Genomic DNA, 26983 nt, shown 5'->3' on the forward strand with positions numbered 1-26983 from the left:
CTCCGCCGCCGAGCAAAGTTCTCCAGTCTCCGCCGCCGAGCAAAGTTCTCCAGTCTCCGCCGCCGAGCCAGCCGCTCCAGCCGCCGCCGCCGAGCCAGCCGCTCCAGCCGCCGCCGCCGAGCCAGCCGCTCCAGCCGCCGCCGCCGAGCCAGCCGCTCCAGCCGCCGCCGCCGAGCCAGCCGCTCCAGCCGCCGCCGCCGAGCCAGCCGCTCCAGCCGCCGCCGCCGAGCCAGCCGCTCCAGCCGCCGCCGCCGAGCCAGCCGCTCCAGCCGCCGCCGCCCGAGCCAGCCGCTCCAGCCGCCGCCGCCGAGCCAGCCGCTCCAGCCGCCGCCGCCGAACCTACTGCTCCTATGAACTGTGTTTTTGAACCCTCCAGCCCAAAGACTGTTTTCCCTCCCTGCCTCCCTCTCCCGCCTCCTCCAAGTCATGTCTATACTGCACCTCCACCTCAAGCCCCCTCGCCCAGATCTCCACCTCGGACCTCTGGGCGATTACCTTCACCCCGGCTCCAACCTCCCTCTGCTCCACCGTTGCCCATCAGTCCTCCAGCTTCACCAGTCTCCATCCTGCCTCCACTCACACCTTGGTCATTCATCAGCCTGCCCTCCCCTCTGGACTTCACTCCTCCGTCTCCGCTCCGTCACTCCGTCCCTCGGATTCAGTTGGCCTCCTCACTCCCCCCGGTGTTCGTTTTGTTGGCTGTCCTTCTGCTTGCACTGCGGCCTTCTGGAGCCCCGGCTGCGCTTCGGTCGGCGGAGCCTTCGGTTCCGCCATCACCCGCCAGTCCTTCAGCGACGCCTGGGCTCAACGCCTCGAAGGCTTCGGCTCCTGACCCGCCATGGCTGCCCGCTGCACCTGACCCGCCATGGCTGCCCGCTGCACCTGACCCGCCATGGCTGCCCGCTGCACCTGACCCGCCATGTATGCCCGCTGCATGTCTGCCCGCTGCACCTGACCCGCCATGGCTGCCCGCTGCACCTGACCCGCCATGGCTGCCTTCGGCTCCTGACCCGCCATGGCTGCCCACGGCTCCTGACCCGCCAAGGCTGCCTTCAACCCCTGACCCGCCATGGCTGCCCACGGCTCCTGACCCGCCATGGTTTTTGGACCTGCCCTGGAGACCTCCACTCCAGTTTACTCCTTCCCCTGCTCCGGTTTGAGGTCTCCAGGCGCCCCGCCCCCTCCCGGTTGTTACATCTACGGCGCGAGGACGCGCCTACCGGGAGGGGGAGGTACTGTTACAGATCCCTTGTTTCCCTGGACTCCATTTCCCAGAATCCTCCTGTTCTCCACACCTGCACTCACTTCCCTCGTCAGTTCCTCATCATCACTCATCACCTGCACCTGGACTCTATTGTTAGCACTCCCTTTATATTGCACTCACTCCCTTCACTCCTCGTCCGTTCTCTGTTTTGTTAAGGTGTCTGTCTGTTGTTCATTGCCATTGTTTGAAGTAAAGTCTCTATTATCGTGGAAATCCGTATCTGCCTCATCTCTCTACCAGCCACCCGTAACACATATATCCTGACTCAAATAATGTGTTTCTAACAGCAAACAATCAGAATAAAGTGAGATGATGTGCTAATGATCTGAATGTCTTGTTGAATGAGTGTTGATAGTCTGAGAATCATCAATATTAACAGAGAAACTGCTGAAAACACTCTTTATTTTGTAAGTCTTGGAGCTTCCCAGTGCTATTTTGGACCATAATTCGAGCAAAAATCAATTGAAGCATAACAGGCACAATTTAGTTATTTATGTGACTCCAATATAAATAATCTGTCTTTCTTGGAACTAATAGGAGAATGTAAGATTTAACCAGAATAAAGAAATTTAGAATCACTTTAGCTTTAAACAAGATCAGTAATGTAAACTAGATAAACAAACTTTTATGTAAACTAGAGACAAACTTTAATTTGGCTTGAAAAAGCCTAGCCAGAAAGTTGAAAGAAGTTTTAAAAGATGAAGTCAGAACAATTACCCTCATTCAAGTGTTGATAAAAAGGATCCATGAAGCTAGAATAAAATGTTTTTAAATTTAAAGTACAGTTAAAGACATATTTCAAGCATTTAAAATGTAATACATCAATTGGAACATAGCAGTTTAATTAAAGTGCAAAAATGATACATAAATAGTAAATAAATATATAATACTACATAAATAGTAAACTCTAACTATGATGTTATGTTCACTTAAAGAAAACTATTGCAGTATAAAACTACTAAACTAGTAGTTTACTTAAAATATACTTCAAAGTGTATTTTAATGAAGCAAATGTTTCAAGTATTAACATAGTAAACTACTAATTTAAATGTAAGGCATAACCTGATATTGATGAGTTCAACATGTTCCTGGGTCAATATTTTTGTTGATCCTGGAACAACATTCAAATCAACCAATCAGATTTGAGAGACAAGTTTACAGATTATGTCAAGTTTAGGCTTAAAATCATGAATTGGTGCTTCTACATCAGCGTTATTCATCTATAATTTCCCTCTGATTTTTGGGATAACTTATGGGTAGGATTAGGTTTAGGGGTAGGAATAGGAATTTTCAGACTAGAAAGTTGTTCCAGGATCAACAAAATATGTTGACCCAGGAACACATCTAACTCAGCAATATCAGGACGTGCTACATGTAAGTTCACTTGTACAGATTCAGTACAATTAAGAAACATGGTTGTGAACTAGTTGTGCACTTAAAGTTTACTACTGTAACACTTAGTACACTAAAACATGCTTTTTATATACTATATCAGGCAAATTTAGTGCCAAGCAGGACATTTACAAGTTTACTACTAGTATATTGATATTACAATTAGCATACTTAAAAAAATACTTGAACATAACTAAAGTATACTTACATAAAATGAACTTTTTCTTAAGACAACTGTCTCCATCTCACCACAGCTTTACACAACCAGCAGAAAGGGGGCTTTCAGGTTTAAAATGGATTAAGACATGAGTTCAAATCAAATCAGTTTTATTGTAAAGAATATGTGCCATGGTGAGTGAAATTCTTCAGAGAATGTAGAATACAATTTTACATACTTACAGACAATTTACAGATTATTATCTACAGAGTTTTAGTTCCGCTAATTTTCTTTCAAAGAAATTTTCTGTTTCATTAAACCAGGACAACATTCAGATAATTAGTGCTCTCGTACCTTTAATAATGTTGCATATGTTCAACATTAATCACAATTTTCTTGTTTAAATTGTGTTGAAGAAACAAGAAAAAGAAGATGTCAATGAGGGAGAAAGTTTGGCCAAGACATGGGCGTGGTAAAACTTTGGGCAGCCTTTGCCAGAGTAAGACAGATCCTTCAGGATGAACCCCGTGGGAAGTTTGCTTATTGATCGTTGGGTATTATTATTGAACCAGACCTTATATTAATTATATTTGGAGTTTCCGAAGAATTTTTTGAGACTTGCATGAGTACAAAACAGTTTGTTTCGTATGGGTTAATATCTGCTAAAAAAAAAAAAAAGAAAGAAGTATTATTTTGTATTAGAAAAAAAATAAAGTTCCAACTCTTAAACTATGGCTAACAGAATTGTCAAGTAAACTTAATCTGGAAAGCATTAGGTAGACCCTAATAGACAAGGCTTTGTTATTTGAAAAAAATTGTCCACTTTTTATATCCTTTCTGCAAACTTGTGATCAATATGTTTATCATGCCTACATTACCTACTTTTACTTCTGGATAGCACTTATGGGTTGAGTTTTTAGGTGGGGGGGATTTTATTTATATTTTCTGTTCAACTATTTCTTTCATGATTATTGTTTTTCTTCTTCTTGTAAGTTTTGTTTGAATTTTAAAAAAGTGTAATTGCAATTTACCATTGATGGACAATTACATCCTCTCCCACGCCTTTCCTTTCAATTATTATCTTTCAATAGAGCAGTTTTATAGTCTTTTCTCATGTATCCTGACTCAAATAATGTGTTTCTAACAGTTAAACACTCAGAATAAAGTGAGATTTTCAGATCGTCTTGTTGAATGAGTGTTGATAGTCTGAGGATCATCAATATTATAACAGAGAAACTGCTGAAAACACTCTTTATTTCATGTCAATAGTTCCTGTTTTCACCTCATTTATTATGCTGATGTATTCAGATCTGCTGTACATTGACCCTTAAAGCTCATTTCATTGCTGTCAGCAGACTGAGGGGATTTGACTACAGATATCTACATTTATTTCTAAATAAATGTTTATGCTTCATCTGTTTTCACACCATTATTTATATTTATATATTATATATAAAACAATCTCAGTACATTTTATATTTTTCATATTGGCAGATCAGCTCCTCCCTCATCACTCACATCATCAGTGAAGCTCCTCCCACAGCAGTGCATCAATAAATGCTGGAATATTCCCATCAAACGAGCATCAGAGCATCAGGTAGAGCTGAAATCTGCAAAGACTGAGTTTATTAAAGAGGACAGTGAGAACATGAGTGATCCAGAACCCTGCAGAATGAAACACACTGAAGATACTGAAGAACAAAGAGGTTGGTGTTTATTCTTCATTCATTCATGATGCTGAACAACATTCATGTTAGAAAGATTCAAACACTTCTGCATATTTAGATATGCAGTTAAACTATGAAACGGAATGATCTGTTTTTATTTTTAAACAAATGGTCAGTAAAGGGAAGTTTAAAACATAAAATTATACTAAATATTATTTATTTATTTTATATCTGGTTCACAATTTGCAGCAATGTTACGATTATTTTTTATTAACATCAGAAAGGCTGACAGGATTGTAAACATAAATTAAACAAAATCTGATTCATATTTCCTGATAAAGTTTTTTTTTTTTTTTTTTTTCATAAATCATATTAGTTTTTCATAGTAAGAGATTGTTTTTCCTTACAGTAACTTTGGTAACAGGATTGATGAATGTGATCAATACTTTACAGTTTGTGTAAAAAAAGAGACAATGGATTGAGATTATTTTTCTTATCCTCATATAATGCTGTAGAAATTGCCCAGATGATGTCACTCCCTGTGTGTCAAAGTTTTAAGAAATGCTCTATATCTTTTTTTTTTTTTTTTTTTTTTTTTTTCAATTATGTCAGGAAATAACAGGGTTGAGTGAATCATGTAGGACACAGGCAACGGCAATAGAAATAGTTAAAGCTTATGTCACAATCTGCAGCATCATTTTTTTTTACAAGCATTTGTAACATAATAATCATTCAAAAATGTAAAAATATAAAATCTACTCCACTTTATGGCAACAATTTGTGCTCTTTTGTTTGAGGTTGTGTTTTAATGATGTCACACGCGTATGAATTGAAATCAGGTGAAGGAAAAATTTCTAGTGTGACCGGCCTTTAATACAATAGATTAAATATCTAATAGTTGGTATCAAAATATGGAAGTATTGTATACTTTAATGTTAGATAATTTTGTCATTGATCAAATATTTAATAGTTCTCACAACAGGATAATGAGATTTTGTCTGTAATGTATTAAAATATATATATTGAAGATCAGTGCTCTTTTTCTTTTATGGAAAGTTTCAGGGATAATAATTAATTTATAAAAAGTCATCAAAGTGCTAGTAATATTTTATAGAAGTTTTCTACTTTTTGACATCAGGGTTCATGTTTATGTCCTTTCACTTCATATTTCTGTCTTTGAATTGTTTTTATGTACTGAAAATTAAACTAAACTTTATTCTTTCACTTCAGACCTGATGGAGGAGAGTGAAGAACTGAGTGAAGTGGAGGAGAAACATCATGACAAACTTGGAGAAAAACCTTTGAGTCGCTCAAAGACTAAAAAGACATTTTTAAAGGAAAGAAGAGCCGAGAAAACTACAACCTGCACTCAGTGTGGAAAGAGTTTCTCAACAAATACAAGTCTTGACAATCACATGAGGATCCACACTGGAGAGAAGCCATTCACATGTGATCAGTGTGGAAAGAGCTTCAATCAATCGTCAAACCTTAAAGTTCACATGAAAATCCACACTGGAGAGAAGCTGTTCAAGTGTGATCAATGTGGGAAGAGTTTCAGACAACCAACAAATCTTAATGTTCACATGAGGATCCACACTGGAGAGAAGCCGTTCACATGTGATCAGTGTGGGAAAACATTTATTGGGTCATCAAACCTGAAGAGACACCTGACAGTTCATACGAAGGAGAAGCCACATTCATGTTCTGTGTGTAGAAAGAGTTTCTCACTGCTGCAAACTTTACAAACACATGAGAAAATACACACTGGTGTGAGAGAGTACATGTGCTTTGAGTGTGAGAAGACTTTCATTTCAGCTGAACATTTAAAAGTGCACCAGAGGATTCACACTGGAGAAAAACCTTACAAGTGTTCACACTGTGACAAGAGATTCAATCGGTCATTCGATCTGAAAACTCATGAGAGAACTCACAGTGGAGAAAAACCTTACAAGTGTTCACACTGTGAAAAGAGATTCAGTCAGTCATCACATCTGAAATCACATGAGAGGATCCACACTGGAGAGAAGCCGTTCACGTGTGATCAGTGCGGAAAGAGTTTCACTATTAAAAGTCACCTGAAGAAACACATGAAGATCCATACAGTGGAGAAACCACATGACCACAGTCTGAAACCACAAATAGGTTCATCTTTATGTGCTGAGAAACAAAGTCTCTTCAGTGAAAGACAGTCACAGTTAAATCACTCCATCTCTACCTTTTTCTGGTGAGCACACTGGTGTAAGGCTGCTATTAACAATTATTTTGATAATCTACTAAATCTACTAGAAAAACTGAACATTATTATACATTTAAAAAATAATTTTAATTAATTATTTTAAACATTATTTCACATCCCAATGCTTTCCTCCAATAAATGTGTAATATAAAACATATGAAATATAAACAACAACAAACAATTGCTTGTTAAAGAAAAGTCTACCTTTAAAATGTTCATACACTGAAAAAAAACATTAAGTAAAATTTAATTAATTTTTCCTTTTGCAAGTTTTTGTATGCATATTTAAAGTAAATTTCAAATATGTAATTAAGTAACTCTACTTAACTAAGTTAAGTAAAATGAACAAAGAAAAGTAATTTGAACTAGGTTCTTTTGCAGTACATTTTACTAAAACAATATTAACTGAATTAAACTACACTTTTAAAGTGTATGCTTTACTTAGAAACATCCAATTAAATAATACAATAGATATTGTGTAGACACCATATCTACATATTAGAAGTAACACGGCACCTGAACACAGAGATGTTCTTTTCTTTATATCTTGTTTTCTCCTGTTTAAGCTAGCAAGGGAGTTTTTATTGTATCTTTGTTTTCTTTTCTTTTGTAGCTTAGTTAGTTTCTCCCTAATATGTAGAGAATTTATGTTTGTTATTTTAGCTTTGCCCCCTCTTGAATCCTTGAAATTCTCCCACATTTGTAAAATAAAGAACTTGTTTTTGATATTGAGTTGACTTTGGTCTTTGTTAAAGCACTGGGGTTGGGAATTGAACCTTGCTGTCACCATTTTATATGAAAGTTATAATCACTTTAGTTTTCAGCATTATCATGTAATAAGAGGAAAGAGTAATAAGGGTAACTAGAATGTACATTTCCTGAAGAAAATGTGAATGGTGCTTGCAGTGGCAAAACTCGGCACTCTTGATTAGCATGATGCTAACATAATTACCGTCCTGCTAGGATGTTTTTATCAAGATGCTAACATGATTAGCATGTTGCTAGCATTATGCTAACACCCTTAGCATGCTGCTAGCATGTTTTTAGAAAGATGCTAATCATGTTAGCATTATGCTAGCAACATGCTAACATGATTAGCATTTGTTGCTAGCATAATGCTAACACCCTTAGCATGCTGCTAGCATGTTTTTAGAAAGATGCTAATCATGTTAGCATAATGCTAGCAACATGCTAACATGATTAGCATAATGCTAGCATGATGCTAGCATGATTACCATGTTGCTAGCATGTTTTTAACAAATGCTAACATAATTAGCATGTTTGCTAGCATGATGCTAACATGATTAGCATGCTACTAGCATGATGCTAACACAATTAGCATGTTACCAGCATGATGTAACACATTTTTACTAGTTTGTGTCATGTTTAAACCCTAAGCTAATCACTATTAGCATGTAGCTATTCACTGCTAGCATGTGTAGCATGTTGGAAGTTCAGTTTGCTAGCATGAGTCAAAAGAGCCAACCGCCATGTCTCTATGATGCTCTGATGCAGAGATATAGATCTTGCTAAACGGTTGCTAGGGTACTCTGTTTGGTTGCTAAGGAGTGGCTTGGCAGCTACCAATGATGATACTCCAAAGGCTGCTTGACAATATAAACCAACCCCCATGTCTTTATGATGTTCTGATGCAGAGATATAGATCTTGCAAAACGGTTGCTAGGGTACTCTGTTTGGTTGCTAGGGAGTGGCTTGGCAGCTGCTAGTAATGATAAACCAAAGGCTGCTTGCCAGTATAAATGATATAAACCAATCCCCATGCCTCTATGATATTCAGATTTGAAGATATCTGCCTATGCTTTGGGTTGCTAGGGTGCTTTAAATGGTTGCTAAGGCGTGGCTATGATGTCTTTAAGGTGATTTGTGATTGGCGGTTTGCTGCCTCCAGTCAAATGAGCCCACCCTCTTGTTTGTACGACACTTCTATCCAAAGATATTCATTTGATCTTTTTCAATGGAAGTCAATGGAACTTGTTGCTATGGTGCTCTATATGGTTGCTAGGGCGTGGCTTGATAGCTTCACAATGATCCTGAGAGACTGATTGGTTGCCTGAGTAAAATGGGCCAACCCCTTGTCTCTATGACATTGTGATCCAGAGTTATGTTCAATACAAAATCCCTATGTAATTTCCCATAGTAGGAAAAACACAGTACTTCCTGGTTCATGGGCACGGCTTCACCATAGTATGTCTATGGGGCAACTTTGGGCAGCTCTTGCGCCCCAGGGGTACAACTTACACCCCATTTTGAGGTATGGTCTGAGAGAGCCTATCAGGCTCTTCAAACGTGGTAACCCACATGTTTCTATGAAATTCTCGTTAGGAGCTATTACTCATCAAAGTTTGTCCCAATGCAAAGTCTATGGGATTTTTTTCGCTACTTTTTCGCCCGCCGGACGAACATCGTACACCCGATCGCTTATAAAAGTCATAGCACACCTGTCCTCAATGAGCCGGTCGATTTGACACCTCATTCATGGGTCTATGACAAAAACTGCGGGAGGAGTAGCGCGCAGAAATTGTGTCCAGAAGAAGAAGAAGAAGAATAATAAGTATGCAGAAGAATAAGAATGGAGCTTTGCCTTTGGCAAGCACCATTAATAAAAGGAAAGCCTTTATAGCAGGAAAAGTTGTTGTTTTGGTTGTATTACATCATGTTTAAACATACAGATAGTAGAATTGAACAACATAATGTATAGAAAAATTTACCAACACCAAAAACAACTTACAGAAAAAAACAGAAGACCATAAACCTGAAGGATAATGGCTGGTGATCAAGAGAGAGAGAAATACATTAACATATCCTCCTCAATGAATGTTTCAGCAGTAACATCTAGATCAGGGATGGGCAATTTTGATAGTTACAAGGGCAAACATTTTTTCTCTTTCATACCAAGGGGCCAGAGTACTAATCCACACTTAGACCTTTTACACAGTTTTAGTCAATTTACTTTGTATTAAGGGAAATCAATGTATAACTAGATAAAAAAAGAAAAAAAAAAGTTTGTAGAGACAAACTTTAAGTTGGCTTGAAAAAGCCAGTCCAGAAAGTTTAAATACGTTTTAAAAGCTTGAATTATGAAGGATTTCAGGAGGAAGGAAGTTTGAAGGGTTAGTTTTTAGATAGACAGATAAAGGAAGGAGAAATACAGTAAGTATCAGGAAGTTCTAAACGCAATGAAACAGGTGTAATTTGTCTGAGAATTTTGAATGGACCCACATACCTAGGACTGAGTTTCTTGCATGGAAGCCAAAGACGATGGTCCCGGGTGGACCAGGGCGGCGATGGCGGTTAGCTTGAATCTCTTGTCTCCTTACTGCTCTCTGCAGGCGAATATGGGCATGGTTTCAAGTCTCCTCACTGCACTGTAACCACTCGTTGACTCCTGGTAATTCAGAAGGTTCTCCTGACCAAGGAAACAGTGGAGGTTGAAAGCCCAGCACGCATTTAAACAGAGTGAGGCCTGTGGCTGGTTTTTGGAGGGAGTTTTGAGCGTACTCGGCCCACATTAGGTATCGGCTCCAGTCAGACTGATGGTTATGACAGTAGGTTCTGGGAAAGCGAGTGAGCTCTTGGTTCAGCTACTCTGTCTGGCCGTTGGACTGTGGGTGGTACCCAGAGGTGAGACTGATGTTGACATTGAGGAGGCAGAAGAAAGCTGACTAGACACTGGATGTGAATTGGGGCCCCCTATCAGACACTATGTCATCTGGCAGACCATAAAATCTGAACACGTAGTTGCAGAGGGTTTCGGCGGTCTCCATGGCAGTAGGTAATTCGGGCAGAGGGATTAAACGGCATGATTTAGAAAATTGGTCGACTACGGTCAGTGTTACCTTGAGAGTTGGGAAGATCAGTGACAAAGTCTATTGCAATGTGTGACCAGGGGCATTGTGGTATGGGCAGTGGTTGAAGCAGACTGGCAGGGACTTGGTGAGATGATTTGGTGGTGTTGCAAGTGGCAAAGAGAGACACGAAGCGTGCAGTGTCCTCGGACATTTAGGACCACCAATACTTGTTCTTTACCAGTTGAAGTGTAGCCGTGTTACCTGGATGACCTGAACTAGGATTGTCATGGATGTGGTGCAGTAATTTGTCTCAGTGTTGTTCGGGTACATATTTCAGATCTGGAGGGCACTCGAGTGGTGGTGGAGTCTTGTTTGGAATTATAGTTTTGGGAGTCTCGGTCTGTTCATTCCCCTCATACATTCTAGAAAGGGTGTTAGCCTTGGTGTTCTTGGAACCGGGCTGGTACGTGACAGTGAAGTGGAAGCGAGTGAAGAAAACCGCCCGATAGTTTGGATTCAATCATTTAGCAGACTTCAGGTATTCCAGGTTCTTGTGAGTGGTCAAGACAATGAAAGGCTGTTGAGCACCCTCGAGCCAGTGACACCACTCCTCTATGGCTGCCTTCATGGCTAGCAGTTCGCAATTTCCCACGTCATAGTTGCGTTCAGGAAAGCTTCCTCGAGAAATATGCACAGGGAAATACTTTGTTGGATGGTTCATGTCGTTGCGACAGCACAGTCACAATTCCGGTGCTGGAGACATCCACCTCCACGATGAAACCATGAGTGGAGTCTGGATGATGGAGTATGGGAGCCATAGTGAAGCAATGTTTTAACTCTTTAAAAGCCTGGCAAGCCTCGGGGAACCAAGTGAGAGTGGTCACATTGCGACGGGTCAGACTGTTGGCAAAGCCGAACGACATAACGAAGTATTCCTAGTGCCCAGTGGATGTAGAAAAGGCCGTCTTCCATTCGTCCCCCTCTCTTATGCGAATTAAGTTATAAGCAGAGTGCAGGTCTAATTTGGTGAAATATCTGGCTTGGCGGAGTTGCTCTAGAGTAGCAGGAACTAATGGAAGGGGACACCTGAATTTTATGGTAATGTCATCAAGGCCCTGATAATCAATACAAGGCCTGAGGCTCCCATCCTTCTTCTTGACGAAGAAAAATCTAGAGTGTGCAGCTGTTCACCCACGCTGCGGCCGCTGCTGGAACACTCGAATACCTCTCTGAAACACTGCATGAAGTGGTCAAATGAGTGAAAACTGGTACCGTCAGATCTCCAGACAGCGGTTATCCAATCCAGAGCTTTTCCCATCAGAAGTGAACACACAAAGGCAATCTTACTCGAGTCGATGGAGTAGAGAATGGGTTGTTGATTGACAAACAGAGTGCATTGAAATAAGAAGCCATTGCATCCATTGGAGGTGCCGTCGAATTTCTCTGGGAAAGCCAGTCAAGTACACATAGTGTTGATTGGGTTCTCTGGACAATGGCCGAGCGTGGGTGGAGCAGTGGTTGGCTGTGTGGCAGGCTGTAGATTGAGGCCTTGTAGTGACCTCACCAAATCTTCCATCAAGGAGGTTAATCGGCCCAGTTGGTGTTGATGCATCGAAAGTTGACTGGCCTGGGCAAACAGCTCTGTAGACAGTTGAACAATGGCTGCTGGATCGCTTATTGGCGAAGTCTTCTGTGACAATTCAGAAGTGTATTGATCCATTTGCAGTTTATTCAACAGTTCAGTCAGTACAGAAATCATAAACCAGTAGACAGGGAGAGGGTCATGGCAGGCGGCAGACAGGGATAAACAAAGACAGGCAGGAATCAGGGCAGGCAGTAAGAATAAAAATCAGAATAACAGTCCAAGTCGATATCAGAACAGCAAAGAGGGTAAAACACTCACACCGTAGCAAAACAAGACTTCGCCCAGGATTGCGTGTGACTGTGGGCTTTATAGTGAGTGAGGGATAAGATGATTGGCGGCAGGTGCACGAGTGATCAGTCCCAGGTATGTGTTACAGTTGGTGTGTGCAGGAGAGATGAGGCGAGTACGGAGATCCACAAACGATAGGCTTTAATAATAACTCAGGAGTATAATACAACATAGAACACTTAGCAACACCATAACCACATAAACATAATATTATAACATCAAGCAACATCAACATAGCAACAACAACGTCAGGTAACATTAAGAACAGACAGGGAGTGAAGGGAGTGAGTCCATTATAAAGGCAGTGCTGATGAGGGAGTCCAGGTGCAGGTGATGAGTCCTGATGGGGAGATGACAAGGGAAGTGAGTGCAGGTGTGGAGACAAGAGGATCATGGGAAATGGAGTCTGGGAGACAAGGGAACTGTGACAGTACCTCCCCCTCACAGTAGGCATGACCTTGCGCCGTAGATGGAACAACCGGGAGGGGGGGGTGGAGGAAGATGGAGACTGACGAACTTGCCAGGCCGCCCGTATTTCTGGGAGGACTGGACGAGATAAGCACGTAAAATCCGGAACCCTTTTCGACAACGAACTCAGAACCATTTAAATACAAAATCAGATTAACAGTATCGTTTAAGGAAACAATCTTCAGGTTCCTCAAAATGGATTGTGCTCTCGTCCAGCCCGTCCAGAAAAAGGGTTTAAGCAAGCATCTGACCAATTCATCAGAAAAGCTAACTCAACAAACTCCTCCACATACCTCTCCAGCGAATGTCCGTCCTGCAAGAGTCCAATAAGGCAGCCGACATAGGTGTGGGAGGCACGGGAGGAGCAGGAGCCTGGAAGACAGCAGAAAGGCTCATCTTGTTTGGTGGATCTCCAGCGGTTTGGTCCATTCTTCTGTTACGGTTGGTGTATGCAGGAGAGATTAGGCGAGCACGGAGATCCAAAAACGATAGGCTTTAATAGTAGGCTTTAGTAACAAAAGGCTTTAGTAACTCACACCATAACCACATAAACATAGCATTATAACATCAAGCAGCATCAACATCATAACATCAAGCAGCATCATCATCATAGCAACAACAACATCAGGTAACATTAAGAACGGACAGGGAGTGGAGGGAGTGAGTCCATTGTAAAGGCAGTGCTGATGAGGGAGTCCAGGTGCAGGTGATGAGTGCTGATGGGGAGATGACGAGGATCATGGGAAATGGAGTCCGGGAGACAAGGGAACTGTGACAGTATGTGGGTGCATGGGAATTGAAGTCCAATAGTAACTAATACTCTGGTGACGGCTCCCTCTGGCGGTTCAGGAGATCTGGTGCAGGAGACTTAATCGTGACAAGTATGCTTAAAGGACAGAAATGATACATAAATAATAAACTATAATTATGATGTTTTATTCAATTAAAGAAAACTATTGCAGTATAAAACTACTAAACTAGTAGCTTAATGAAAGTATACTTCAAAGTGTATGTAACACAGTCAGTAGATCTGGGAAGAAGGAGGCGGGAACCGGCGAACGTTCAAACAAACTTTAATGTAAAATAAACAAAGAACAAAACGAAAGTAATGCCGGCAGACCCTCGCGGACGTCTGCCGGCCACACAAACATAATAAAACATAAAATAATATCCAGGCCTGGTCCTCTCTCGTCCTTCATTGTAGTCGCTCTTCCTTTTATGCCTCCGGAGCTCCTCCGTGAGAGACTCGAGAGACATTATCACTCGCGTCACCGGCCTCGCGCCGTTCACTCACGGCTCTCGCCCGCCCTGCTCGTCACAGTGTACTTTAATAAAACAAATGCACTACATGTATTAACATAGTAGACTACTAGTTGACTTGTAGTACAGATTCAGTACAATTGAGAAACATGGTTGTGAACTAGTTGTGCACTTAAAGTTTACTACTGTAACACTTATTACACTTAAACATATGCTTTTTACATACTAAATCAGTCCAATTTAGTCCCAAGCAGGACATTAACAAGTTTACTACTAGTACATTGATATTACACTTACTACATAAAGTATACTTAAAAAAACTTAAACATTAAGTTCGGACAAGACATGGGCTTGATGGAAGAGACCAGCTCAACAGCAAGTCGGTTTATTGCTTGGGTACAACATGGAAAACATCATGTGCAAAGTGTCATCACAAAGAAAGCTAACCTTTAACATCCGGATCTTCAGAGACTACCCTTCGGCTGTGGTAAAACTTTGGCCAGAGTAAGACAGATCCTTCAGGATAAATCCAGTGCGAAGTTTGCTTATTGATCGTTGGATATGCTTATTGAACCAGACCCTATATTAATTGAATTTCCAAAGAATTTTTGAGACTTGCATGGGTACAACAACAGTTTGTTTCTTATGGGTTAATATCTGCCCAAAAACTTATTCTTTTGTTCTGAAAGAAAAAGGAAGTTCCAACTCTTAAATTATGAACAGAATTGTCAGGTATACTACATCTGGAGAGAATTAGGTAGACCCTAATAGACAAGGCTTTGTTATTTGAAGAAAAGTTGGTCCACTTTTATTTCCATTCTGCAAACTTGTGATTAATATGTTTATCATGCCTACATTACCTACTTTTACTTCTGGATAGCATTTATGGGTAGAATTTATGGGTTGGGGGATTTATTTATATTTTCTGTTCAACTATTACTTCCATGATTATTTTTTTTCTTCTAAGTTTTGTTTGCATTTTAAAAAAGTGTAATTACAATTTACCAATTGACGGCCAATTATCACCTCCCATGCCTTCCCTTTCAATCATTATCTTTCAAAAGAGCAGTTTTATAGGCTTTTCTCACATATCCTGACTCAAATAATGTGTTTCTAACAGTTAAACACTCAGAATAAAGTGAGATGATCTGAATGTTAATATTGATGATCCTCAGACTATCAACACTCATTCAACAAGACAGAGAAACTGCTGAAAACGCTCTTTATTTCATGTCAGTAGTTCCTGTTTTCACCTCATGTATTATGCTGATGTCTTCAGATAAAAGTATTGTCTTTCAATAGAGCAGTTTAGGCTTTTAGCATATATCCTGATTAAAATAATGTGTTTCTGACAGCAAACACTCAGAATAAAGTGAGATGGTCTGAATGTCTTGTTGTAAATTAATCATTTGCTATGTATTAATTTAGATATTTGATTATTCTGGGTATCCCATACTTTCAATTATTCGTTCATTATGGACCCATATCGGTATTAGAGGTACCCATATTAGAGTCACACGCCCCAGGTTTGCGCGGATCTCACGACACAAATTCTGATTTTTAGTCAGAAGGTGCAGAGTACTAATGCATTTGAGTCAAACCGCTTGTTCATACAAAAACACAGTTTTCTTAGTCACAATACATGCTCCTTTCATGGGCATGTATTGTACCAGAATTACTGAACTCAGTTCAATTAGGGCATTTAAGTAGCTTTTGGGAAAAAAAAAAAAACATTACTGGTATACATCTTGAGACAAAACAATGACACTGACATATTTTAAGGTATGTCAGTACAAGTTGCTTTCAGTTAAAACAACTCAAACATGCATTTTAGAAACCAGGGGTCTTTTCATGACAAACATTTAAAACTCAAGAACTACAATGTTTCTAACAGTTAAACAGAATAAAGTGAGATGATCTAACAGCAAACACTCAGCATGAACTGAGATAATCCTGAATGCCTTGTTGAATGAGTGTTGATAGTCTGAGGATCATCAGTATTAACAGAGAAACTGCTGAAAACACTCTTTATTTCATGTCAATAGTTCCTGTTTTCACCTCATTTATTATGCTGATGTCTTCAGATCTGCCGTAAATTGACACTTAAAGCTCATTTTATTGCTGTCAGCAGACTGAGAGGATTTGATGACTATAAATATGAACAGTTATTTCTCTCTTTATGCTTTCAACAGTTTTTTTTCTTACAGTTCTAGATATCTGCCATTTTTTTTTTAATTCTTTATTTTCAAAAAGTGGAGCATGACAAAATGTTTGAATAAAACATGTCTAAACATTATCCACTTTTCTTTTCATTTTGTTTTTACAAAAAAGTAAAACACACTGAACAATTAGGGAGAGATAAACAACATGCACACATCTGACATAAAGTACAAAAAGGGATAAAAAGGAAGATAAGATAAAAATAATAATAATAATAATAATAATAATAAAATAAAAAATAAATAAATAAATGAAAAGAGGATTATTTTCTATATTCTAACCTCTACAAAATCTGGTCGTAAGGGTTGAATGTATCTAACCCATTTGCTCCATAATTTAACAAAAGTGCTCCTTTTAATGCGAATTGAAAATGTTATGGATTCCATTACATAAATCTCATTCACTATGCTTATCCACTCAGTCATCGCAGGTGGCTCGGGAAGGAGCCAGCATCTGGTAATTGCCTTTTTGGCTGCTACTGTCAAAATAGAATACAGGTATTTATCTTTATCTTTATGTCCATGCATATTGTCAAAATGTCCCCAAAAAACTGTAGAAAACTGTAATGGTATATTATTAACCTTAAATATACTAATTAAAGCTTTTTGAAATTCAAGCCAAAAGAGTTTAATCTTTGGATATTCCCAAAATATATGCCAATGCCCTGCATCCCGAGCCCCTCACAACCTCCAACAGCAGGCCGTGCCTGTGCCAAAGTGTACCTTTTGCCTTGGTGTTAGGAAAAAGCGCACTAAACATTTCCAGCTAAACTCTCGCCATTTATGGGAGTTCATACATTTCCATGAGGATTCACATACTTTATACCATTCTTCATTAGTTATTGAGAAATGCCCTTCCTTTTCCCATTTTTCTTTGATGTAGTCCGTAGAGTGAGACCTTTTTGTCAGAAACCCTTTATAGAACTTGCCGATAGCACCTTTAACTATGGTGTTTTTAAAAGCCTTTAGAAAAATTGTCAAAATTGGGTCATTTATCTCAGTTTTGGGGATAATATTCTGCTGGAAATAGTTCCGCAATTGGAGATATCTAAAAAAATCTAAATTGTTAAGCTTAAAATCACTCTTAAGACTGTCAAAATCTTTGATATTCCCATTATGAGTGAGTGAGTAAAAGGTCGTCACACCCTTTGAAATCCAGTATTTGAATGTACTGTCTATCTGGTTGGGGCTGAACCCAGGGTCAAATGCACACCACTGCAATATCTGTATTTTGTCATCCAAATTATATTCTCCCTTGACTTCACGCCATATTTTCAATTGTGTATTAATCCAAGGGTTTTGAATCATTTTGATATGTTTATCCAAATTTGTATAAGCAAGAACAGCATAGATTGGTGGATCCTTCATTATTGAGAGTTCAATGTCTTTCCATCTAGCATGAAATTTTGGTGAGCACATATAAATGAGTGGCTTGATCTGAGCTGCATAAAAATATCCTTTGAAATACGGTAATGCAATGCCTCCCTTTTCTTTTGGAAGCTGTAATGTTTTATATTTGACCCTGGGTCTTTTACCCTGCCAAATAAATCTAGAAATAATTTTATCAATTTCTGAGAATTCTTTCTGGGAAATTTCCACTGGAAGGGCCTGAAACAGAAACAGATACCGTGGAAGTACATTCATTTTGACACTATCGATTCTTTGACACAAAGTAAGAAATTAGATTGTATTCCATCTTGTAATATCCGCCTTAATTTTAGTTAATAAGGGACCATAATTAATTTCTCCCAATAAAGAAATGTCCTTTGGTAGAGAAATACCCAAGTACTTCAGTGATTGTTGGTCCCATTTAAGAGGAAAAGTTTCACAAAGCTGTTTAGGAGGGGAGTAATTAAATGTTAAGAGTTGGGTCTTCTGTATGTTTAATTTATAGCCCGAGTAACGACCAAATTTTCTCAAAATGTTCATCAACTCAGGAAACGTGACAGTAGGCTCCGAAATATATACCAAGACATCATCTGCGTACAGAGCAACTTTATGGATTTCCCCATTTATAGATATAGATATAGAAATGCCTTTAATTATCTGCCATTATTTTAATGAAGAAACAGAATAAAGTTAGAATTAGAAACAAAAAGTTCTGAATTAGCATCAGTTGCTTTACGATAGACTGACATACATGATTAATGCAATTACTTTAAGGGTGAAATACAAAAGGGGTTAATATAGTAAAAAAAAGTTTGAAAGAAAGAAAGAAAGAAAACAATTAGTCAGTATTTAGAATAAGAATCATTTTCTGACATTCAAACACTGTATTTAAGGATCACATTGCAGCCAAAAATACTCTTTGTCATTTTAAATCTTTATACTTTGCCATTTTCCTTCAAACCACTAGATTTCACTAATTTGTCAGCAAGAAGCTGACATTTTTTAATCATTTGAAATGTAATGAAATTGAGTATGACCTCTCATTCTTTTATATACTTTATTAAGTACTGGTCAAAATAGCTGTTGTTTAATTTTTATATTAAATATATCTGTTACACTAAATGATGATTGAACATTAAAACATTTTGTTTTAACATTAAAATAGACACTTGCAGTTAATGGGTTTTCTATTTAAATTTGCTTTTGTACATTTAATTTGATGCAGATACTAAAATTTGATATCTGGTTTTTAACCCTATAAAAACAAACACAGTAACTAATTTTGACAGATCAGCTCCTCCAACCAATCTATAGTTCAGTCAACAAAGCCCTGCCCACTACAGGTCACTATCAATGAAGCTCCTCCCACACCACACACACATCATCAGTGAAGCTCCTCCCACATCACACTCACATCATCAGTGAAGCTCCTCCCACATCAGTTCATCAATAAATGCAGAAATATTCCCATCAGACGAACATCAGAGCATCAGGAGGAGCTGAAATCTGCAAAGACTGAGTTTATTAAAGAGGACAGTGAGAACATGAGTGATCCAGAACCCTGCAGAATGAAACACACTGAAGATACTGAAGAACAAAGAGGTTGGTGTTTATTCTTCATTCATTCATGATGCTGAACAACATTCATGTTAGAAAGATTCAAACACTTTCAATTTAGATGAACAGTTAAACTACGAAACGGAATGATCTGTTTTTATTTTTAAACAAATGGTCAGTAAAAAACAGTAAATAACATTAAATATGTATATTTTTATTTTTATTTTTTTTTACTATTTGCTTGTTTTGTTTTTTTTTATGAAAGGAGGACAATCATGTCAAGAAATAACATATAGGACACAGGCAACGGCAATAAAAATAGTTAAAGCTTATGTCACAATCTGCAGCATCATTTTTTTTACATTTATAACAAATAATAATCATTCAAAAATGTAAAGATATACAATCTACTCAATTTTATGGCAACAATTTGTGCTCTTTTGTTTGAGGTTGTGTTTTAATGGTGTCACACGCGTATGAATGGAAGTCACTTGAAGGAAAAATCTAGTGTGACCGGCCTTTAATAAGTTCTTAAGTAAAATTAAAAATTAAATATCTAATAGTTGGTGTCAAAATATGGAAGTATTGTATATTTTAATGTTAAAATCGCGTTAGATAATTTTGTCATTGATCATATATTTAATAGTTCTCAACAGAATCATACGATATTTGTGTAATGTTTTAAAAATAATTGAATATCAATGCTCCTCATTTATGGAAAGTTTCAGGGATGATAATTAATTTATATAAAGTCATCAAAGTGCTAGTAATATTTTATAGAAGTTGTCTACTTTTTAACATCAGGGTTCATCTTTATGTCCTTTCACGTCATATTTCTGTCTTTGAATTATTTTGATGTACTGAAAATTAAACTAATTTTGTTTTCTTTAATTTCAGACCCAATAGAAGAGAGTGAGGAGAGCGAAGAACTGAGTGAAGTGGAGGAGGAACATCATGACAAACCTGGAGAAAAACCTTTGAGTCGCTCAAAGACTAAAAAGACATTTTTAAAGGAAAGAAGAGCAGATAAATCTACAACCTGCACTCAGTGTGGAAAGAGTTTCACAACCAAACATAGTCTTGAGCTTCACACAAGGATTCACACTGGAGAGAAACCATTCACATGTGATCAATGTGGAAAGAGCTTCAATCAATCATCAAACTTTAATGTTCACATGAGGATCCACAATGGAGAGAAGCCGTTCACATGTGATCAGTGTGGGAAGAGTTTCAGTCAATCATCAAATCTTAACGTTCACACGAGGATTCACACTGGAGAGAAGCCGTTCAAGTGTGATCAATGTGGAAAGAGTTTCACAAACAAACAACAACTTAATGCTCACATGAGGATCCACACTGGAGAGAAGACGCACACATGTGATCAATGTGGGAAAACATTTCTTAGGTCATCAGAGCTGAAGATACACCTGAAAGTTCATATGAAGGAGAAGCCACATTCATGTTCTGTGTGTGGAAAGAGATTTTCACTGCTGCAAACTTTACAGAGACATCAGAAAATACACACTGGTGTGAGAGAGTACATGTGCTTTGAGTGTGAGAAGACTTTTAGTACAGGGAGCGAATTAAAACTGCATGAGAGAATTCACACTGGAGAAAAACCTTACAAGTGTTCACACTGTGACAAGAGATTCAGTCAGTCAGCACATCTGAAAACACATGAGAGGATTCACACTGGAGAAAAACCTTACAAGTGTTCACAATGTGACAAGAGTTTCAGTCAGTCACATCATCTGAAAAGACATGAGAGGATCCACACTGGAGAGAAACCGCACACCGCATATTTTTTAAACAAATTTCAAATATGGAATTAAGTAACTCTAATTAACTAAGTTAAGTAAAATTAACAAAGAAAATAAGTAATTTTAACTTGGCTGGTAAAAGGTTGAATAATTTGAAATTTCTTTTGCAGTACATTTTACTCAAGCAATATTAACTGAATTAAACTACACTTTTAAAGTCTATACTTTACTTGGAAACATCCAATTCAATAATACAATAAATATTGTGTAGACACCATATCTACATATTGGAAATAACAGGACACCTGAACACAGAGACCTCAGGACTTGGTTCACAATACACAATGATGGTAATATTTGAGTGTGAATGTGCCATTTTGAGTAGAAAATGAACTCCACATGTCACAAAATGTCAAGTTAGTAAACATAACCACAAAAGCAATGATAAAACAGTGTAAATACAGCAAAAAAAAAAAAAAAAAAAATCAACCTCATTAATTATTTAACACCCATGCATGATGGGAACACCAGTATCAGAATATCAGAAAAGTTAAGTTGAAGTGTGTGTGTGTGTGTGTGTGTGTGTGTGTGTGTGTGTCGTTATGCTTCTTTTCTCAACCCAAAAGCTTTACTAGTTGTTTAGATTGATACCTTGTTGATTGATTTCTCTTCAGTGTTATGGTGTTATCACTCTTGTGGTAACTGGCGCCTACTACAAGAATTCCTTTTTTTTTTTTTTTTTTTGCAAGTTGTTATTTTGTCTGTACCTACTTCTGTTATTGTTCTTTACATACTAAGTTTATATTGTTATTTCTTTGGGAAGGGATTGGTAGAGAGTTGGGCGCCATTTTCTTTATATCTTGTTTTCTCCTGTTTAAGCTAGCTAGGGAGTTAGTATATTCTAATTGTATCTTTGTTTCTTTTGTAGCTTAGTTAGTTTCTCCCTAATATGTAGAGCGTTTATGTTTGTTATTTTGGCTTTGCCCCCTCTTGAATCCTTGAAATTTTCCAACATTTGTAAAATAAAGAACTTGTTTTTGATATTGAGTTGACTTTGGTCTTTGTTAAAGCACTGGTGTTGGGAATTGAACCATTTTATATAAAAGTTACAATCATTTTAGCTTTCAGCATTATCAGTAATAAGACGAAAGATTCTCAAAGCCTTTAAAGCAGGAATATTTGTTGTTTTGGTTGTATTACATCATGTTTAAATACAGATAGTAATTGAACAACATACTGTATAGAAAAAAATTTACCAACACCAAAAACAATTTACAGAAGACCATAAACCTGAAGGATAATGGCTGGTGATCAAGAGAGAGAGAGAGAAATACATTAACATATCCTCCTCAATGAATGTTTCAGCAGTAACATCTAGATCAGGGATGGACATTTTCGATAGTTACAAGGGCAAACATTTTTTTCCCTTTCATACCAAGGAGCCAGAGTACTAATCCACACTTAGACCTTTTACACAGTTTTACTCAATTTACTTTTCATTAAGGGAAATCAATGTATAACTAGATAAAAAAAAAAAAAAGTTTGTAGAGACAAACTTTAAGTTGGCTTGAAAGTTTGAAAGAAGTTTGAAGGATTTCAGGAGGAAGGAAGTTTGAAGGGTTAGTTTTTAGATAGATAGACAGATAAAGGAAGGAGAAATACAGTAAGTATGAGGGAGTTCTAAATGGAATGAAACAGGTGTAATTTGTCTGGGAATTTTGAATGGACCCACATACCTAGGACTGAGTTTCTTGCATGGAAGCCGATGGTCCCGGGTGGATAACCATACCCACTGACCAGGTTTGTACTTGGGACCAGGGCGGCGATGGCAGTTAGCTTGAATCTCTTGTCTCCTTACTGCTCTCTGCAGGTGAATATGGGCACGGTTCCAAATCTCCTCACTGCGCTGGTAGTTCAGCAACAGTGGAGGTTGAAAGCCCAGCACGCATTTAAACAGAGTGAGGCCTGTGGCTGGTTTTTGGAGGGAGTTTTGAGCGTACTCGGCCCACATTAGGTATCGGCTCCAGTCAGACTGATGGTTATGACAGTAGGTTCTGGGAAAGCGAGTGAGCTCTTGGTTCAGCTACTCTGTCTGGCCGTTGGACTGTGGGTGGTACTCAGAGGTGAGACTGATGTTGACATTGAGGAGGTGGAAGAACGCTGACCAGACCCTGGATGTTAATTGGGCCCCCCTATCAGACACTATGTCATCTGGCAGACCATAAAATCTGAACACATAGTTGCAGAGGGTTTCGGTGGTCTCCATGGCAGTAGGTAATTTGGGCAGAGGGATTAAACGGCATGATGAACCGCCGATAGAAGTTTGAAAAGCCCAGAATGCACTGACGTTCTTTGAGAGTCTGAGGTTTAGAGCAGTTCACCACTGCTTTTACTTTTTGATTGTCCATTGCCACTCCCTCTTGACTGATGACGTAACCCAGAAATGAAGTCTTGGTTTGATGAAACTCAAACTTTTCTGCCTTTGCATATAACTTGTGGATGGACGGACTGTTGGCAAGGCTGAATGGCATAACAGAGTATTCATAGTGCCCAGTGGATGTAGAAAAGGCCATCTTCCATTCGTCCCCCTCTCTTATTCGAATTAAGTTATAAGCAGAGCGCAGGTATAATTTGGTGAAATATCTGGCTTTGCAGAGTTACTCTAGAGCAGCAGGAACTAATGGAGGGGATACCTGAATTTTATGGTAATGTCATTAAGGCTACAATAATCAATACAAGGCCTGAGGCTCCCATCCTTCTTCTTGACGAAGAAAAACCCGGCTGAGGCTGGTGAAGTGGAAGGGCAGATAAACCCCTTGGGTAATTCCTCCTCTATGTATTTCTTCATAGCATCCGGCTTGGGCTGTGACAGTGGGAAGATCCTAACCTTGGGAGGTGTAGTTCCAGGAGGGAGCTCAATGGAACAGTCCCAGGAGCGATGTGGTGGTAGTTGCGATGCCTTGGTCTTGCTGAAGGCCTCAGGGAGAATGACGTATTCGTTTGGAAGACCGGGAACCTCGGGCTTGGGTGAGAGAGATGGTGCTGACTGGAATGAGTGACTTGGGCATGATGAAGCTCTGATGACAAGATGTGCTCCACTGAGTGATTTCCCCACTTATCCATGATATGTGGGGGTAGTGACGACGTAACCAAGGTAATCTCAGGATTAGTGAGTGAATGGATGAATTTATGACGTAGAACTGGAAGGTTTCCAGATGTAGCAGGTCGGTTTGCATCTGTAGGCAGCTGGTGATGTGTGAAATTTGGCCCTCTCTCAGCGACCGACCGTCTAGCGCCTACACTGCCAAGCGAGAAGCACAGGGGGTTAGAGAGAGATTATGTTTGACAGCGATTTCTCTGGAAATGAAGTTGCCATCTGCCCCAGAGTCTAATAACCACTACTCGGTTATGATTTAGTAGCCACTGAATATTTTAACTGGTGCTTTGACACAATGAATGGATTGAATCGATTCACTCACTGCTTTGCTGTTGCTTGAGATGGGTCGCACTGGACATGTGGATTTGTAGTGAACGGATTGACCACAGTACATGCAGAGATGATGTTGTACTCTGCGGTCTTCGGGTGTCAGATGAGCGTAGCCAAGCTGCATGGGTTCAGGATTGCCCGTGAGGGAAGAGGCTGAGGTGGCATTGATACGTGACCGCATCAAATTATCAGTCTGGGAGTCTAGTTCAGGGAGCGACCCTCATTGCGACAGGCCATCTCTGCTTGAAGCACCTGATTCAGACCACGACGTTATAACAGTTTAAGAGTGTCCTTGATCCATTCATTTTGGGCAGCAAGGGTGCATAAGGCCAGTGTATATTTGGCTGCTGTTTTAGAGTTCTGGACTAGAGTGTGCAGCTGTTTACCCGCGCAGCAGCCGCTGCTGGAATGCTCGAATACCTCTCTGAAACACTGCATGAAGTGGTCAAATGAGTGAAAACTGGTACCGTCAGATCTCCAGACAGCGGTTATACTATCCAGAGATTTTCCCATCAGAAGTGAACACACAAAGGCAATCTTACTCGAGTCGTTGGAGTAGAGAATGGGTTGTTGATTGACAAACAGAGTGCATTGTAATAAGAAGCCATTGCATCCATTGGAAGTGCCGTCGAATTTCTCTGGGAAAGCCAGTTGAGGACTCACAGTGTTGATTGGGTTCTCTGGACAATGGCCGAGCGTGGGTGGAGCAGTGGTTGGCTGTGCGGCAGGCTGTAGATTGAGGCCTTGTAGTGACCTCACCAAATCTTCCGTCAAGGAGGTTAATCGGCCCAGTTGGTGTTGATGCATCGAGAGTTGACTGGCCTGGGCAAACAGCTCTGTAGACAGTTGAACAATGGCTGCTGGATCGTTTATTGGCGAAGTCTTCTGTGACAATTCAGAAGTGTATTGATCCATTTGCAGTTTATTCAACAGTTCAGTCAGTACAGAAATCATAAACCAGTAGACAGGGAGAGGGTCATGGCAGGTGGCAGACAGGGATAAACAAAGACAGGCAGGAATCGGGACAGGCAGCAAGAATCACAAATCAGAATAACAGTCCAAGTCGATATCAGAACAGCAAAGAGGGTAAAACACTCAGAAATGTACACCGTAGCAATACAAGACTTTGCCCAGGATTGCGTGTGACTGTGGGCTTTATAGTGAGTGAGGGATAAGATGATTGGCGGCAGGTGCACGAGTGATCAGTCCCAGGTATGTGGGTGCATGGGAATTGAAGTCCAATAGTAACTAATACTTTGGTGACGGCTCCCTCTGGCGGTTCAGGAGATCTGGTGCAGGAGACTCAATCGTGACAAGTATGCTTAAAGGGCAAAAATGATACATAAATAATAAACTATAACTATGATGTTTTATTCACTTAAAGAAAACTATTGCAGTATAAAACTACTAAACTAGTAGCTTAATGAACATATACTTCAAAGTGTACTTTAATAAACAAAACAAACTGCTAGTTCATCAATATTTACAGAGAAACTGCTGAAAACACTCTTTTTTGTAAGTCTTGGAACTTTCCAGTGCTATTTTGGACCATAATTGGAGCAAAAACAGGCACAATTAAGTTATTTATCTGACTCCAATATGGATAATCTGTCTTTCTTGGAACTAATAGGAGAATGTAGGATTTAACCAGAATAAAAAAAAGTTATAATCACTTTAGCTTTAAACATGATCAGTAATGTAAACTAGATAAAAAGTTTGTAGAGACAAATGTTAATTTTGCTTGAAAAAGCCTAGCCAGAAAGTTGAAAGAACTTTTAAAAGATGAAGTCAGAACAATTACCCTCATTCAAGTGTTAATAAAAAGGATCCATGAATCTAGAATAAAATGTTTTTAAATTTAAAGTACAGTTAAAGACATATTTCAAGCATAAAAAAGTAATACCTAAATTGGAACATAGTAGTTTAATTAAAGTGCAAAAAATGATAAATAAATAATAAACTCTAAGTATGATGTTATGTTCACTTAAAGAAAACTATTGCAGTATAAAACTACTAAACTAGTAGTTTACTTACAGAGCTACCCTTCGGCTGTGGTAAAAGACCCTATATTAATTGAGTTTCCGAAAAAAATTTGAGACTTGTATGGGTACAACAACCGTTTGTTTCTTATGGGTTAATATCTGCCCCAAAATGTATTCTTTTGTTCTGAAAGAAAAAGGAAGTTCCAACTCTTAAATTACGGACAAAATTGTCAGGTATACTACATCTGGAGAGAATTAGGTAGACCCTAATAGACAAGGCTTTGTTATTTGATGAACAGTTGGTCCCATTTTTTTTCCTTTCTGCAAACTTGTGATTAATATGTTTATCATGCCTACATTACCTACCTTTTTCTCTTGATAGCAGTTATGGGTTGAGGTTTGT

The 26983-nt window shown here is 39.1% G+C and overlaps 1 pseudogene; it reads left to right on the plus strand.

The window, feature by feature from the left end:
• LOC137003093 (uncharacterized) overlaps nt 1–26983 on the plus strand; it is a 243826-nt pseudogene that overhangs the window by 168364 nt on the left and 48479 nt on the right.

The sequence above is a fragment of the Chanodichthys erythropterus genome, chromosome 3 (assembly GCF_024489055.1).
Source record: "Chanodichthys erythropterus isolate Z2021 chromosome 3, ASM2448905v1, whole genome shotgun sequence".
NCBI classification, from domain to species: domain Eukaryota; kingdom Metazoa; phylum Chordata; class Actinopteri; order Cypriniformes; family Xenocyprididae; genus Chanodichthys; species Chanodichthys erythropterus.